Below are 17,756 nucleotides of genomic sequence, written 5' to 3' on the forward strand. Positions count from 1 at the left end.
AGCTTCTTGCCACTACCGGAAGTCAGCGCCGATTTACCATGGCGCTGCTGTTTTCCGCCGAGCAGTGAGCGGTCTAGCTCTATATATACGTCATTGGTTAAGCATGTCTGAGCTCTGCGGTTAATCTACTTGCAGACACCGAACGCCCCCTACTGTCCGGAGGTATAAACAGCATTCACATGAACCATTGATACTAGGCAAACATGCATTTGCTGTTATCATTACATCTTCCTTTTTAAAATTTCTTTCAAAATAAATGCCTTCTATTTTCATAAATATAACCCCTCTAAGTCCTTTGACTTATGTTACTATCAGAATGACTTTTTTTCACATAAAAACATTTTTCAACTACAAACTTAAACGACTATAAAACCTTGCTCTGTCTTCACAAAATTAACATTGTCTTCCCTTACGTATACTTAAAGAATAATAACTGTCTTTTTACTTGTTAAGCTGAACTCAGTTAACTTAAACAAAACAAAATCAGCTCATACTAACCTCTGTCAGTCTGTACCACACAAGGACACAACTGTACTTAAAACTTAGATATTATGACATCATAATCTTACAACTAACATATAAACACATTTAAATCTATTCAATGAGTTTCTCAGGTGGCTTCACATTTCTTGAAGACTTTGAGTGTTTGTCCTTGCATAGGTGACTCAGGTGATGGAGTCTTGAGTGTGTGTTGAGGTTGTTCAGCAAACCTCTGTTCTCCAGTTGCAGGTTCCTTGAGAAGATCTCTGCGATTTCATCTCAGGAGAGCTCCATCTTCTGTCTGAATGGTATTTGACCTTGGTTGAACTTCATTCAGAACATTTGTGTCCATGTGGCTGTTTTGTCACGGTTACATGAAGTTTTTTAATTTGGAATTAACTAATTCGGAATTAAAGTTTTGTGCTTCGAGTTTACATGGAAATATTAATTCCAAATTAAGGTTTACATGGCCCTTTAACGCTTGGGCGTTGGAAAGGATTCTGATTGGACAGGGAGTGGACGTGACATATCCCTGTTTACCAGAAGAAAACATCTTCATTTGGCGCAGCATTTCTTTTCCCCTATAACATGAAGGAACAACTAATAAGCACGCTTTTCGCTTTGCTTTTTATTGTCATTTTGAAACAGCAACTCCACAATGGCGTACTACTTCTGTTGAAGTTGCAAGAATGTGTTCGCACTAGTAAGGTTGCAGAACGTGTACATCGCTACGTGAGGAGTCAAGCATACGCAGAATGAGTGGAATTAACTAAAGCGGAATTAACTGTATACATGAATAGAACATACACAGGAATTAGTTTATTCGGAATTAACATCGGAATAAACCAGGTAGTTTATTCAGAAGTATTTTTTTTATTTTGGAATAAAGTGTTTACAAGGAGATTTTAAAGCAGAATTACCTTTAATTCCGAATTAAAGAGGAATTACAGGTCCCATGTAAACGTACTGACTTGGTCCCCAGCATACAGTTCAAGTAGGTTCTTTGTTCCTCTGTCATAATAGAACTTCTGCTTTGCTTTTTGCTGCTCCTTGAACTTCTTCACACTGTTTGTCTCCTTTGTCTTAAGTAGGTCATCTTGGATGGGCAGGTTTGATCTCAGGCATCGTCCTTTAAGGAGCTGAGCTGGCGACACACCACACTGGTAGTGGTAGCAGACTGATAGAAGTCAGTTTCACTGTCTCATGCCTTGCCCATCAGTTTTTTCACAGTTTGGACTGACTTTTCCACTAGCCCATTAGACCGCGGGTAGTGAAGACTTGATGTTGTCTGAGCAAAGTCCCAACTGTCTGAACTTCATCTTGGCAAATTGTGGTCCATTGTCTGTAACAACTTCACTTGCCACACCGTGTCTTACGAATATGGCTTTCATGGATGCAATCACAGTTACTGCGGTTGTAGTGTGCAATGTACAGGGAATAATAGTCTGTGACCACAATGTACTCCTTTCCTCCAGAAACAAAGGGGTCAGAACCCACCTTCTGATGAAGTCGGTCTGGCACAGGGTGTCGCATAAATGGCTCTGCAGGATTGCTTGCTTGGTATTTCAAACATGTTGAGCAGTCTGACACCTCATTTGTCAAATCCTGATTATTCTGTGGCCAATACATCACTACGCATGCTCTTTTTGCATTTTTCAATGCCAAGATGTCCTGCATGTATTTTCCAGAGCAAGTCTCCTTGTAGACTCTTTGGAATGACGATTTTGCTTCCCTTGTAGATTATACCTTCCACCACCGACAGCTCAGCTCTGCAGTTCCAGTACTCTTGAATAACAGGTGAGCCATCTTGCTTACAGTTGGGCCATCCATCTATGATAGTTTTGCACAGTGTTTCTAAAGTGTCATCTTTGCTTGTTTCTGTTCTTACAAGCTCCTTTTTCGTATCCGCGACAGGCAGTGCGCTCGTGATCATGTTCAGATATGCTTTTACATCATTGTTCATTTTGGTGTTTGCTGGCTCCTTTGGGCCAACAGCTCTGGATAAAGTGTCGGCTGTGTACATCAGCTTACCAAAGATGTACATCACCTTGAATGTGTAGCGTTGCAGCCGGATCATCATTCTTTGGATTCTCAATGGACAGTCATTGAGTGGCTTCTAGAACAATGTCATCAGTGGTTTATGGTCAGTTTCAACACCGATTGCCTGCCCTGACACAAACTGGTGGAATCTTTCACAGGCATATGTTATGTGAGCAGTTCTTTTTCAATTTGTGCATATCTTGTCTCTGCGTCCGTCATGGATCATGAAGCATATGCAACAGGCTGCCAGTCACTATACTTCTGCATAAGAACAGCTCCAAGCCCGCTCTGTGATGCATCTTAATAGGTCTCACCAGATCTTAAAACTTCAGAACTGGCTCTTCTCTGAGCAACTTCTTCAAGTCGTACCACATTTTTTCATGTTCATGATTCCACTCCCATTGAATTTTTCTTTTCAGTCAGTTGAATCTGTTCAGAGAGATTGGGTATGAATTTTCCCATGTAGTTGATCCTGCTATTATACCTCTGTACATCCTTCTTGCATTGTGGCCTTGGCATATTTTCGATTGCTGACACTTTTCTGGGATCCGGTCTGTGGGGGACCTCTTCGCTGCTCAAGAGGTCCCCCACAAATGTCAGTTCCTTTACTCCAAGCTGGTATTTCTCTTTATTCAGCTTCAGATTTGCTTTTATGGTTGCCTCAAGAACATTTCTCAGTTTCATGTCATGTTCTGTTTTTGTGCTTCCCCACACAATGATGTCATCCATTGATGTCGCCTCCTTCCAGGTGCTCATAGATCATGTGTATTGTCTTGTGATACACCTCGAGTGCTAAAGCAATGCCAAATGGCAGTCGCCGGAATCTATATTTGTCAAATGAACTCAACAGTCCATTTGGCAGATATTCAACAATGTGCATAGTTTTGAACTTGCATCATCCAGGTTTAACTGCCAAAATCTTTATGATGCATCCAGTTTGATAAAGTATTTTGCATTTGCAAACTGACATTATTTCTTCTCTCGTGGGGAGTTTGAAATGCTCTATTTAGATCTCTAGGATCTATACATACCCTTGACTGTCAATTCTCAACAATAAGAGAATTCACCCACTCTGTTGGTTCATCAAGCTTTTCAATCACCTCCGGTTCTCCATCTGGTCAAGCTCATCTTTCAGTGGCTTTTGAAGAGCAAATGGTACTTTGTGGCATGGATGGATGACTGGTGGCACACTGTTATCCACTCTGATTGTGTGTTCTCCTGACAGGCAGCCAAGATCCTGGAACAGATCACTGTATTCTTTCATCAAATCATTATGATTTGATAAAAGAATACAGTGATCTGTCATCGTCAGTTTCCACTACAAGCACTCTCTCGACTAGGTTCTCACAGGCATATAAACCAAGTATGGGCTGCACATTCTTTGGCACCACAGTGAATGCTAGTGTATGTTCTTTGTCCTTCTGTGTCACTTTAACCATGCATTTTCCTTTCACAGGTATTTCTTCTCCTGAGTACCCACTTACTTTCACTTTAGTTTCATGTATTTTGGGTCTGGGTCTGATTCTCTTGAACTCTGTCTCTGATATGACATTGGCTTGGGCACGGGTATCCAGTTTAACCTCCATGTGCATGTCATTCACTTTGTGTGTCATAATCCAATCCTTTTTTCCCACTTTGTTTTCTGTCACAGCATCTACATAGAATTCATCAGTGTCATCTTCATCCACTGTATGGGCTTTGCTTTGGGGTATGATTTCTGCAGCACCAAGCATAATGGTTACTTTTGTTACAGTTGCTGCATGTTTTGCCATATGCTGGACTTTTTTTTAGTTTTTTTTTTTGAGGATGCTGTGCGATTCATCGAAGTCTTTTCTTTACTGTCTCTATGAACAAGAACACACACAGAGCTGTGTTCTTATTCACAGCATCTACCTTGCAGCTGTCACTGACCAGTTCTTTTGCTTGCACTTTTACAGTCTCAGCTGCTCTGCACAGATTCAATGCTTTTTCCAGGTCGAGATTTTCCTCTCAATTATCAGGAACACCGCACACAAGTCTGTCTTTTATTAAAGAGTCTCAGTCCTCTGTTCCATAGCTCTGTTACATACTGATCGATTGTCTCTTCCGTACACGTGAAGAATCTGTGCCTCTCAAATGTCACATTTCTCTTAGGTATGCAATAAGCTTAAAAATCCTCCATTTTATTATTTCGCTTCATTCCATCTCCATCAGCAAACGTGAAGTTATTATAAACTTCTAGTGCGTCCTCACCCACTATGTGCAACACTGCCGCTTGCTTTTTGCCGCTTGCCTCGTCAAGTACCATTGCCGACATGTACAAAGCAAAGCATTGCTTAAATCCCCTCCAACTTTCAGCCACATTCTCAGTAAGCTGAAAGGTGGGTGTAAGTCATCCATGTTGTTGTCGTTGCTTGTCCTCTTTCTCTCACGGCGAGTTAGCAACACAAAGGTCACTGCTGAGCTGATGTGTCGGTACCGTTAGCTGGGTGGCCAACATTAGCTTGTCCTCGTTGTTTATATTTGTGCCCTTTACCTCTCTGCAAGACCATCTTCTGACACCATGTATTGTTTTTGTTGTGGGTTCTCAATAACAAAGTCGTTGAAGAAGAAAGTACTTCACCGACACCCCCCCCCCCCCCCCCTCCCATGGTTCTTTCTGCATTCACATGATTCATGTGAATACAGAGCAGCATTCACATGAACCATTGATACTATATATATATATATGCATTTGCTGTTCCACACTGTGAAAAACAAACTGTAGAACATTCCTGCAAACATCTTCATGAAACAAGCAGGTGGCGGTTGCAGAAAAAAATTACTTGTACTTAAAAACAAAAAAGTGCATATTGTACCTGAACTACCATAATACACATTGTAGATTGAACAAAGCAAAAACCTAAAGTACCTCCCCTCAAACAGAGTCCATATTTAGGCTTGACGCCATTCATGATCAGCGAGATCCTGTATCAGGGTGAGGACTCGTGGGTTCACGTTGAGATGATGCTTCAAGTTTTGATTTTCTACTTTGGTTCCTTTTTCAGGGTTTATCGATAAGAAACACCAGTAGAATAAAAGTATATTAAGCATTGTAATTGATCAGTTAACCCCTTATGTACCTTGTTGAGGAATAGCAGGACTGTCCTATGAATATATTAACAAGCACTGAACTCACTTAACAAATTCTATAAATGGTGCAATTTTTTTTTTTTTTTTTTTTTTTTTTTTAAAAAGAGACATGAAATACTTACCACAGACAATAACAGCGGGTGTCAGAGGCACTTGCTCCAGTTGAACCTCTTCTGCCAGACATGGAAGAACATGGACTCCTTCTCATCAAAGTAGCTGAGCAGAAGCAGGAGCATCTCTTTCATATCATCTGAGCAGCCACTCTGCTGTCCCCACATCCTCTGAAGCCTTGTGTAAGTCTGAAGTAACTTCTTGCTCTTGCTGACACAAACTGTGGTTATGTAGTCGAGAAGCCTTTTCCTCTTCAAATCCAAATTTCAAGTGAATGTCTCTTTGAGGTCAATCCCAGTGTGTTCCTTGAAGTAGACTGACATGCCAAGTTCAAACAAAAATGGCCACTCCTCTATGGCATTTGATACTTTTCCCTGGTTGACATGTTGACACTGTGTGTAAAAAGTGGACTTCATTAGACATTTTACCTCCTCTTGATTGGCATCAGTGTGTTGGAACATCACCTTCAGTTTTTCCGTCTTTTGCTGCTGGCTCTCTTGAGCTTCTTCACAGGGCAAAAATTTTGCATTCCATTTTATGTACCTGTAAGTGTCCTGCATTGCCGCTCTCTCTTCTAATGGGATCTCATCTGTGTCTGAGTCATCAGCCTGATGTTTTCCTTTTCTTATTTTGGGTGTTGAAGTGCGCCTCACATTTTCAATTCGGTATTGCAACTGTTTGAGAGGGGAATGGTAACCTGTTCCAACAACATCACCCTCTATTACATCTTGCAGAGAATTGGGATATTTTGCCACTTTTTTTTTTTTTTTTTTTTTTTTTTTTGCAATGTCAGTTGACTGTTTGGGTGAAACAGAGTGCAATGACAACCACTGGGTAGGTGAGGCCACAGATGATGGTGAGCTGTTTTCGGGAGTTTGGTCTTTAAATGACAAAAAAATAAGATCATGATTCACACTGTATAATATTACACAATGTCCATGTCTGCTTTTGATTTTGAATGGTGGTGTCATTACTTACATTTCTGTTTCCAAACAGAAGCTTTCTGGCTTGTACAGGTCTTAATGCTGTCATCCAATTAGCCTCCGTTACGAAGCATAGATCATCATATGTCTCCACTCCGATGGACTGCAAGTGCTCTACCAGGATGCTTTTGTTTACTGCTTGAAGTTCTGGTAGGACTTCCACGATGGTGACATTTAGGAAAGTTTGTTCCGAGACGCTCATATTTTCACTGAAAAAGAAATGCCACCTTCAAACAAAATTGATAAAAAAATATACAGTACATATACTTACAGTGCAGGGACATGCATCAGGTAACACTTGTATTAATGTCAAAATATTTACAGTGAGAAGTGAGTGAGCTTTAATTGGACTTTATTTTTCCACAATACTGTGTTTTAGTGGAATGACTTGGTATCCATCAAGAATGTATGACACCAAAGGATAGAAATGACTATAACCCAAGACTGTCCTTTGTCACAGAATATAGTATTCGGAGAGGAAAATGCCTTTGTGGATATCCATCAAAACGTACATTTTGAATTAAGTAGAAGTTCACCAAACTCCATATACTTATCATTTCTGAACACAAGAAATTGTCCTTTTTTATACGCAGTGCCCTTGCTACCGAATGTCTGTGGTAACTGTGGTATTGCTTTCTGAAAAGGCTAATTCCCTGACTGCATGTTTAATAGCATCACTGTGGAAGTTGTCAAGTAAGATGAAGATGTTGAGGTCTCAGAGAGGACTCAGGCTCATTATGGCCCTCAGAGAGGACTCAGGCTCATTATGGCCCTAAGGTAACAAAGGTTTTGAAGCAGACAAATAAAGATCTTAAGAAGAAACATTATAAGTTAACCATATGATTATGCTTGCTGAAATATATATATATATATATATATATATATATACAATTTTAAAGTGTTGATTTGATTAAAGTAATGATTCAGATGATTTATTATGTTCAGACTGAGAAGAATGATTTAAGAAGTGATTCTGTGTGAAGTAATCCTTGTTTAGGCTCTGTGTGCGCGTACAGGCCTCATAGGCTTTGTGTGTCCAGGCCTTAAGAAAGCAGAAGTGCAGAAAACAACAATCACCATGACTCGGCAGCCACAATGACATTGCAGCCTCCTCGGAATAAAGGGAAGTTTGGGAAAAACCCAAGAGGGCTGGCTGAAATGTGTGTGTGTTAAACAGAATGTGGACACTGTGTATTTGCTGTAAGAACATGACTTCTGTATTACTGCTGTATGTGATGACAAGTCGATTGCATAAGTTAGACGGTGTCAGAGGGCGTACCTAGCCAGAGATGTGTGTAGAGGAGAGCGTATAAGAGCGGCAGCACAGAAGGGTTAGACGGGAGATGTTCGCCGGAGCTGCAAAGGGAACTTGGCCAGAGTTCTGAAGAATCTTCACCTTCCTCTATTGCCCTAGAGACGGGAAGACTACGCGGGACTTGGGCTCCAGAGATCGCTGAGGACATCGTTGGAAGCAAAGTCTTTTTCTGACTTTGTTCAACAAGCGAAGACCACACTCTGCCAAACGGAGAGTCCTAAGAGGTTCTGCAGTTATCCAGAAGAAACCAATAGAGGGGAGAACCGACTACACCTGAAGAGGCAAAAGGGGCAACAGCACTGGGCTGTTCCCCTCCCCGGGGCTGGGAGACCCAGTGACCCACTACAGCCTGAACAGACGAGGGTTTTCCATCACCACCATACCACAGAAGACAGTTGGGGCGTAAGCACTAACGTTCCAGCCGATACCAGAGATAACTGTCAGACCACAATTGGCTTACAGGATTCCTCCGCTCCTCCTGGCGAGGGATAAGATCCTTTTGTCCACAAAGAAGACATCGTAACGAGTCCTCTGGACAACTGAGGACTTCTCCCAGACGCTAGTCAAGACCGAGTGATACGGTAGTGGCCACGCTGTTCGCTCTCTCTCCTAAATTTAATAATTAGAGAAGATTGTCAGGTACGCTCAATTTAGTTACTTTAGTATCACTTTTAATCAGAAATAATTAATTGTTTTAATCATGAATTGATGTTGTGCCCTTGCTAAACTTGCTTAATAAAACGCTATATTGCATTTAAAGAGAAGCCTAATGAAATTATTATAAACCACTAAAAATCTGCATAGTGGTAAAAAGTTAAGTTGATTGTGTGCATTCGATCCAATGGCTCTTAAAGGTTACTTAGCCCAAAGTGAGAGTGTTTAAACATTACCCCTGAGGTTAGTTCTTTCCAAACCTCTAAAACGAACCCAGGAATAGCACCAAGTGCATGCAAGTCCTTAGAGAGAAGCTGACCGATAACGAATGTGAATGATAGATCAATTCTACTACTTAGAAAGGGTGCTTGGTGGGATAGCATTTATCAGATAAGAGGGGTGAGACATTCGGAAGCAAGGCAGTCAGAACCTGGGCGAGTGTCTCTCGACTCCAGCTTAATTTATTCTGCTGAAACCTGTTAGGTGGAATACTAATAGGCAGATAGAATCTAACCCTTTAAACGGAGAGCTGGACCAAATTTAACCTGAGGTAAGGGTTAAAAAACGCATAGACTGGCGAACAAAGTTGGAATAAAACGTACAGCTGTCCTTCACTTGCAGTAATTTATGGCATTATTGCCCAGCTAAAAGATATGCCTGACGACACTCTGACAAACTTTGGCAAATGTTTCTGAAGTTTTTCAAGTGTCTGGGATATCTTCTTAAAATAACTGTGTTTACTTTCAAACCTAAGTGTCCATAACCTCATCAGTGGACCAAATTTCAGCAACAGTGCGGAATAATGGCGCAAATAGTGGTGCTTGGGTTTTAGTTGAATTTCAGGAAACATCTTTCTCATCTCCAAATATTCTTGGATCAAAATGTCAAGATACACTATTTGGGACAAGGAAATGTTCTGAGCACAAACAAGATCCGCAATGTCTTTTAGCTGGAGAGCTAACTGCCATACTTTACCCTCATGGTTTTGCACTTTGTCACCAATCAAAACTGGTAGTAATCTCAAAAGGTTACCGTTTTGAATGGCTTGCCCTGATAACTTGGCTCCATCAGGTTTGACAGCACATGGCTTTGTGATTGCTTCAGAGCCCTTATAATTAAACTGATTGATGTACCCGTTCAAGAGTGAGTTTGTGGGCCATTTTTTCTTTTTTATAATATTCTTCAGGTACACTGCTAGATCATAGGACACGACTCCTTCAAAGAGGTCATGACCTAAACAAAGCGGGAGACCAGGCTGGGATACGTGAAAAGAGAAAAGGGTATTAAAGAGAGAGTTTACCTTTATTCCTCTGACGTCTTGGATGTTTTCAGCCTGGGGATCGACATCTGCCGCATCATATGTCTCTGGGGTGCATGGAGGACCACAGGCATTCGGATCAGCCTCAAACTCACTTATTGTGATTTCACAGTACCTGCAAAAATATCGAGACCAGCTGAAGTTCTCTGTAAACCCACCTATGCAATGAGAACCCAAGTTATCCCCAGCTATGCAGTAAAGACCCCCTTTTACTGTCTGTTTTACTACACTTATTCCAGCTGTCCCCAAGGACTTCAGATCTGCCAACAACTCTGAGAAAACTGTAGCTATCCCAAAATGGTTAAAGTCATTCTCTGCACACAACAAGACTAAAAACATATTATCAGTATTTGAATGCAAATGAATGGGTAAAATTGCTAATAAAAGATAGACTGCAAGAACTTTGTGCAACTTTTTAGCAGAACCTAAAGGATTCACAATTTCAAATGAATCTTGGTACAAAATCAGTTTGAGGCTTTCAGGGTTTCATTAAAGAACTGGTGACATTTGAAATTTTGTCCATCATATAAATCTGTAAAAACCTCTACATCAGGATCTCCAAACTGTTGTGACTGTGCATTTCTCCATAAATCTGACTGTAAAAAGCTCTTCAGAGTTTCTGCCACTGGTATGTAGTAGGCAAATTTTTGTGTCATGTTTTCATCCATTCCCAATGCCACTTCTTGGGGTTCCGTGTATTTACACATTTTTGCAAATGTGGGATTTCTGGTGTTTGTTGTTCTTAATTGTCCCTTAGAGAACAAATCTGACTCTTTAATACAGTCACAGATTTTAGTGACTGCTTCATCTGCTAGGCTCATATCATTTTTTAATAAAGAATTTACTTTAGTTGTTGTGTAGGCTTCATCTAACTCGTGCACATTTTGCATTTCCTCATTAATAGTTTGTCTAGTAGAGGCAGGAATAAGCAACTGTCCTTGCAGTTTAAGTTAAAAGAGACACATGATTCTGAGATAAAACTGACTTTCATTCTCCGGCATGTCACTGGCTACACTAGCTGTTGGCATGGCTTCATGTGTGTTTTCTGATTCATCTGGCAACAACATTTGGGGGCTGAGGGCAAGATCCCCTGTACATGTAATTAATACCATCAGGGGAGCAGGCTTTATGCTTCCTACACATGTGAAAAGTAAATGACTTTTTTGTAAACACATGCTTACAACCACTCACTGGACATGACACAGACCTGCCCTCTCCAATATGATCATTTAAGTGAGACACTAGCTCTTTCACAGTGTGAAAATGGCAGACACATAATGAAATTGCACATTTTAAATCTGCAACAACAGCTTTAGGAGCAGCTTGCGGTTCAGGTGCATTGTACACACAATAAAAATGGCCCTTGAAAGCTGAGTAAGTGGTAAATGTTTTACTACAGTTGGCGCCAACACATTTAAATAGACAACGAGGGTTATTCCTATGCACTCTGCAATGTAGTACATATCCTCTGAATGTAGCCACTTGTAGACACAGGTGATCATTTTTAGGATTTTAGAAGTGTCTGCCTGTGCTTTTAAGCTGAACTAAGTTTATCAAGCACTGATCTACTGCTAGCTTACACCATGTGCTTTCGACAAACGGTTTCGTTTGGTCTCAAAAAAAGTGGCCTAAATGCGAAGCTTACCGTGCAAACTTTAAATTCTCTGGCTGAACAGCCACAGGGCCTCCGAGAAACTTGTTAAAATTGTAGATTTGTCCTAAAAACTTTTAAAATGACAAAGTGGCCCGAAGATTTCTGCTCTGTGGACGGTGTTGTTCTCCGCTCAGTATGCCGCTGCTCTGGCTCGCTCCTTAGTGACGTCAGGCGTCCCTCATGTCATCATCCAATTAGAGACGAACTGCAGCTGCGCATTTTTAAATTCAAAATTTAAATCAAACTTAGGCAGATTCTGCACAATGAAAGACTACAAATAAAAGTCTGTGGTTAGAGGAGAGACACTAAAACATTAAAATTTAAAGACTAAAGTAAACATAAAACATGCAAGGATTAGGACTGAATAGAAGTGTTATTTTGCATGTAGCCTATCAATAATTCCATTTTCTTATAAGCTACACACTCAATAGGCTACAAATAGCCTAAATTATATTTAAAAAAATGTTATTATAATTGTACATTTTTATATTTAAATAGATAGGGAACTTCTCAGGTTCACAATGAATTTTTTTGTGAAACTATTATAGGCCTACCTCAATCAATCATGTGAAAAGTATGCCTACAGCATAAACTTCTACAGTAACTCACATAGTTTTTGTATTTTAAAAAAATGACAAACTATAGTTTTTACAATATTTGCATGTCAAATTAACAAAATTGTTTTGAGTATTACAGTAGTTCTCTGTTTTTGTTACCAATATTTGTAGTTTTAACAAATAAATTTGATTATAATGACATATTGTTGTTGTAAATATAACAAAAACATTCTGTTTAATAGTTTACAAAAGTTCAATGTGATTTAAACAAAAAAATATATATGTCTTTATCCCTACAGAAAAGTTTACAATACTTTTCTGTAGGGATTCTTTTTCTTCTGGTCTTGGTCTGGATCATTGGGAACATAGTCTGATGGACTGCTCCAGAGAACATGTACATCCAGTTGTGGCTGTGACGAAGGCATCACTGTGAGGAAGTCTCATCCTTCCGTTAACAACAATAATGATGCAGATTCAGCTCCTCTCTTCATAATACAACTGGTCTTGTGACTGTTCAGGTTTTACACTTTACTGTCAGAAACACATTATTTATTTCATCCATTTATTACATGTGTTTACTCATCTTTACAGTTCAGAATTGTTAAAAAATGTAGTTTTTAAATTTACAATAAAGGTACTAATGAAGATCCTGCCTTGAATGTGTTGATGTTTTAATGCTGCATATCTGCTATAAATAACATGGACTTTTTATGTTGTATTTCTGCTATACACACATCAACCAACGCATACAAGGTTAGGTGTGTGAGACTTTTGAATCACTTCAACATTTCTCTCTTAGCAATATTTTTACTTGGAAATACTGTAGAATTGTCAGCACATCTGTTGTTTTTCACTCATGTATATGGTAAATTTGTCAGACATTGTTGTAATAGGGGCTGCATTTGTTTGCACTGTGACCTTGCAGCTAGAAGATCCCTGGTTCATCTCCCAGCCTGGGCCTGGGATCTTTCTGTGTTGAGTTTGCATGTTCTCCCTGTGTATGTGTGGGTTTTCACTGGGTACTCCAGGTTCCTCCCACAGTCCAAAAATATGCTGAAGTTAATTGGTAATTTGTCACTTAATTTTTTTTTAAATTTTACTTTTTAACACTAAAGAAAATGTTTTCCATGTTGCTTCCATAGGGATACACATTGGTACAATCATTAAGAATAATATCAATACAAGAAACTCTCATAAAAATGAAGAAAAATACAAACAAAACGTGTGACATGGGGGTTCTCTTCTGTACAAATAAATGCTTTCTCTCCCTAATCTCATATGAAGTCCACTAGTCAATGGTGTCATCAGCTTTTCTCTTATAATTTATCCATTTCACCCATTTGGATTGGAATTTCCCCTCCTGTAGTCTCGATATGTGTGTGAATCTTTACATGTCAAATATTTCCTCCACTGCTCTTAATCATTGCTCCTTTGTAGGTGGGTCAGCTATGTGCCACTTCCTCATTATAGTTTTCCTACTGGCTGCTGTAGCAACCCAGCATAAGCCTTTGGAATTCCAGGGATGACAAACTCAGATAAAGAACAGAACTCTCTTCTCTCCCTACAGGAAGAATGATCCCCCAGTTTCTGGAGGAAAATTGGGACATATGTATTTCTGTGTGTTTTCATTCACAGAAGGATGGAGTCCCCTGCTGAACATTAAACACCTTGGAAGAACCTTTCTGATAAACAATAACTATCACTTTATGCTGTAAAAGCTTTGTTGGATCAACCTTATACTTGCTCTAACCAAACCTTCCCCACCCTCTTAGGAGATCTCTCTGCCTGTCTCCGGAGCCATAATATTTTACGACCTGCTGGAGGAGCACAGAGAGACACACTTTAAGGAACAAGAACATCTTCAAAATTCATATTTCTGAGATTTATTGTGTGTTTGCAGGTTTACCAAAGTTACTGGAAGGACTTCATCTCTAGCATATCCAAAAATGACACTCCTATCTTTTATGGGACTGTAAACAATGGAGCCGTGTTTGAACGGCTCGCCTGCTGAGAAACTTAAAAGTTCCGATATAAAGAGTAGAAAAAGTAGGGGAAACGCCATTTGTACATCCATTGCTGCCCGGTACAAATGCGGTGCCCCCACTTGAAGAACAGAATAAAAGGAAAGAGAAAAAACTACGAGAGATATCTAAAAACACCTAGAGTTAACAGGAGCTGCTGTAACAGGCTGCCACTTGCACGGCGCCATCTACCATGGATAGAACAATAGATATAAGTTATATATCAGAGAAAACGAATATATATAAATCATAGATGGAGTATCAACATCATTCACATATATATATATATATATATATATATATATATATATATATATATATATATATATATAATAGATAAAAGTTATATACCATAGAAAATCATACTACATATATAAATCATGTATGGAGTATCAATATACTCAAAACATAATATATATATAAATGATATGTGGAGTATTAATATAATCAATATATCAGAGAAAATTATTATATAAATCATATATAGACTATCAATATAATTCATACATATATATTAAAAAAAGATATATATCAGAAAATGATAATATATATAAATCATATAGATGTACAAAGCAGAGAGAATAAAATGTAATGTAAATGTAAATTCTCAAGTTAACACAAGAACATGACATCCCTGCCCCAAACCACATTTACACATGTACAAACGTTTTACAGCTAAAACCGATGAAAGAGGACTGTTTTGCAGAGCTTCTTTCTTGTGCTCCCTTTCTGCAGATCAAGAAAGGTAAGTTTGGCAATATGGTGCAACCTTATCTTGAGAAACACGGACACAACTAATGACAACAAGCTGGAATGATGGTTGTCGATACCAAACTGTGTTTCTTCAATGTGTTCCCCAAGCAGAAAAACATCCTCCATTCCAATCTCCTCCCGGACGATGTGTGTGACTGTTGACATCTTTGGAGCTTGCTTTGTTAAAGCCTGGCGAATCATCCTCTCTGCAACTCTCAGCACCTTATAATAATAATAAAAAAATTATATTTATATAGCGCTTTACACAGTGCTAAAAGACACTTTACAGTACAGAGAAAATAACAAACAAAGCAACTTTAACATGCAAAGATAAAAAAAACCAAAAACAAGATTATAAAATCACCTTCACTGTGCCTTGTGATGGAATCAGTAGGCCGCCATTGTTTTTCAGAGCTAGAAGGTGGTAGCTCTCGTCAAATGATGATGGTACAGCATCTCTGACCAAGCTTGCACCGGCACACATCACATCACCTTCAAAATGAAAACGGAAGATTTGGGAGAGTCTGTACGAACACATCTTACAAAAGAGGTCAAGAGGTTTTCTTCCTTCAAATTTCTTATGACCTTTCTTCAACAAAACTGCTATTTTGATGCAAATCTGTTGATAATGAACCAAAACTGTTTAAACTGTGAATAACCTTGTTTGCAAACTATTCTACAGTCAGATGTTCAGTTGTCTGTATTTTTAAGTGAGTGGGTGGATATGAGACATTAGAGGTGTTGTTAGGGTGAATTACATGTGAACAATACAGTCTGTGCCACCTGTGTAAAATTCGCTGGTCAATGCTATACCAGTAATATTTATTTTAGCTTTCCTGTGTCAGTTGTAATCTAAGTCAGTATTATGGAATATGATTTATAAAGTCTCAGTTCACAGACGGGTCAACACCGGCAGTAAACATAGCCTCGCTAGCAGACCATGATTTCGCTGGTGGGCATAAATACAGTACAGTAATATTCGATTCACAAAATACAACCAATATTAATGTTAAATCTTACTTGTGAAACGTAATCCCTCGTGCCCTGTTTTCAACGATCCGGCGATTTGAACACGAATATGCGGCACAGTGCTCTGGCGTCTGGTTCTTTCTGCTGCTGAGTTCAGCAGCAGCGGTAAGTACATGACCGGACCAAGATGGCGGCCGTATTTCTCGCTGCGCAGCACCCCGAGCGGCGTCTGCTCTTTATTATGTAGTGACACTGCTGTCCCGCTAGCTTCAGGATGGTGGCATTGTTTTCTCCACCAGCACACCTCAAAGAGCAGTGTTCGATGCCGATATTATTATACAATATAGCCATTTTAATGAGAAGCCCGGACACTGTTGTATGGATTGAATGATATTTTATTCCAACAGTGGTCAAAAAAAATAAAAGAAATCATATTTATTACAGCCCCAGAGGTAGGGAGTTGATAAAACCTGTTGAAAGAGTGCCCGCCTGTATGCGACGCTCCTCGGAAAAACAGCGAACGCACCCGTATACAAACAGGGATAATCTGATTGGTCAAAGCTTCTATTGGTTGACAGCGTTGATACACAAAAAATCAGAGAGCAGAGCAGAGATCCGTGAGCACAAGTTCCGTGACAGCAAGAGGAAGAGTTTGAGTTTGAGCGCAGGAAATCTAAGCGAGCAGCATCGTAACCGAGTGTGAGGACACAGTTTGAGCACGCGCAGAGCAAATTATTTATTAATTATTATTAGTTTAACATACATATTTCTAATTCCAACTTTAGGATGAAAACTTTGCCAGTCATGTCCCTTTTACTTCTTTTCTTTTTTGTTTGAATCGCTCACCTCTGAAAAGCCTGAGAAGTTCAGGCAAGCTAAAAATCAATGATGCCTCGCCTGATATACAGTGCCTTGTGAAAGTATTCGGCCACCTTGAACTTTTCAACCTTTCGCCACATTTCAGGCTTCAGACATAAAGATATAAAATTTTAATTTTTTGTCAAGAATCAACAAGTGGCACACAATCGTGAAGTGGAACGAAATTTATTGGATATTCTAAAGTTCCGACGTCATGTTCCTCTCTCTTAGTGTTTTATCAATGTTGATTGTTTTCCTGTGTTCAAGTAGTGATTACAAGGGTTTTCTTTGTTTTTATAAGTAAATTCGGCCGGGAGCACCTCGCTTCAGTGTGCTCCGATCAACACATATTGTCTCTATGTGTATCGATTAGATAGATAGATAGATAGATAGATAGATAGATAGATAGATAGATAGATAGATAGATAGATAGATAGATAGATAGATAGATAGATACAGTGCCTATCATAAGTATTCACCCCCTTTGATGTTTTACCCTTTTATTGCTTTCATAAATCAATCATGGTCAATAAAATTTAGCTTGTTTAACAAAAAAATTTATTGGAAAAATTGCTTTAATGTCAAAGTGAAAACAGATTTCTATAAAGTAATGTTAATGAAAGAAAATTATATAAATGAAAATAATTGTTTGCATAATTATTCACCCCCTTTTTAATTTAATGGTCTAATTCAATAGAGGTCCATCAAATTGTTGCCAATAGTCTCACAATTAGTGAAATGAAGATCACCTGAGTGGTGTGGGTGTGTTTCAAGTGATTGAGTTGTAAAACACCTGTGTCTGAAGGGTCCAGAGAGTGGTTGATCAATATTCCTGGCTACCATTACACCATGAAGACAGAAGAACACTCTAAGCAACTCAGGGAAACGGTTATTGTGAAGTACAATTCAGGGGATGTTTACCAGGTGTGGTG

The 17,756-nt window shown here is 39.2% G+C and overlaps 1 protein-coding gene and 1 long non-coding RNA gene across 3 annotated transcripts in view; one reads left to right on the plus strand and one right to left on the minus strand.

The window, feature by feature from the left end:
- The window catches only part of LOC127537039 (NACHT, LRR and PYD domains-containing protein 3-like), a 246,767-nt gene that overhangs the window by 83,617 nt on the left and 145,394 nt on the right, over positions 1-17,756 (plus strand). The window lies entirely within an intron of this gene.
- The window catches only part of LOC110972868 (uncharacterized), a 43,739-nt gene that overhangs the window by 19,060 nt on the left and 6,923 nt on the right, over positions 1-17,756 (minus strand). The window contains exons 2-4 of the long non-coding RNA XR_007946449.1: positions 9,995-10,127; positions 6,721-6,934; positions 5,754-6,622 (exon numbers count right to left, since the gene is read on the minus strand). This is a non-coding gene — a long non-coding RNA (uncharacterized LOC110972868). The remainder of the gene's footprint in view (positions 1-5,753; positions 6,623-6,720; positions 6,935-9,994; positions 10,128-17,756) is intronic.

The sequence above is a fragment of the Acanthochromis polyacanthus genome, chromosome 14 (genome assembly GCF_021347895.1).
Source record: "Acanthochromis polyacanthus isolate Apoly-LR-REF ecotype Palm Island chromosome 14, KAUST_Apoly_ChrSc, whole genome shotgun sequence".
Lineage (NCBI taxonomy): Eukaryota > Metazoa > Chordata > Actinopteri > Pomacentridae > Acanthochromis > Acanthochromis polyacanthus.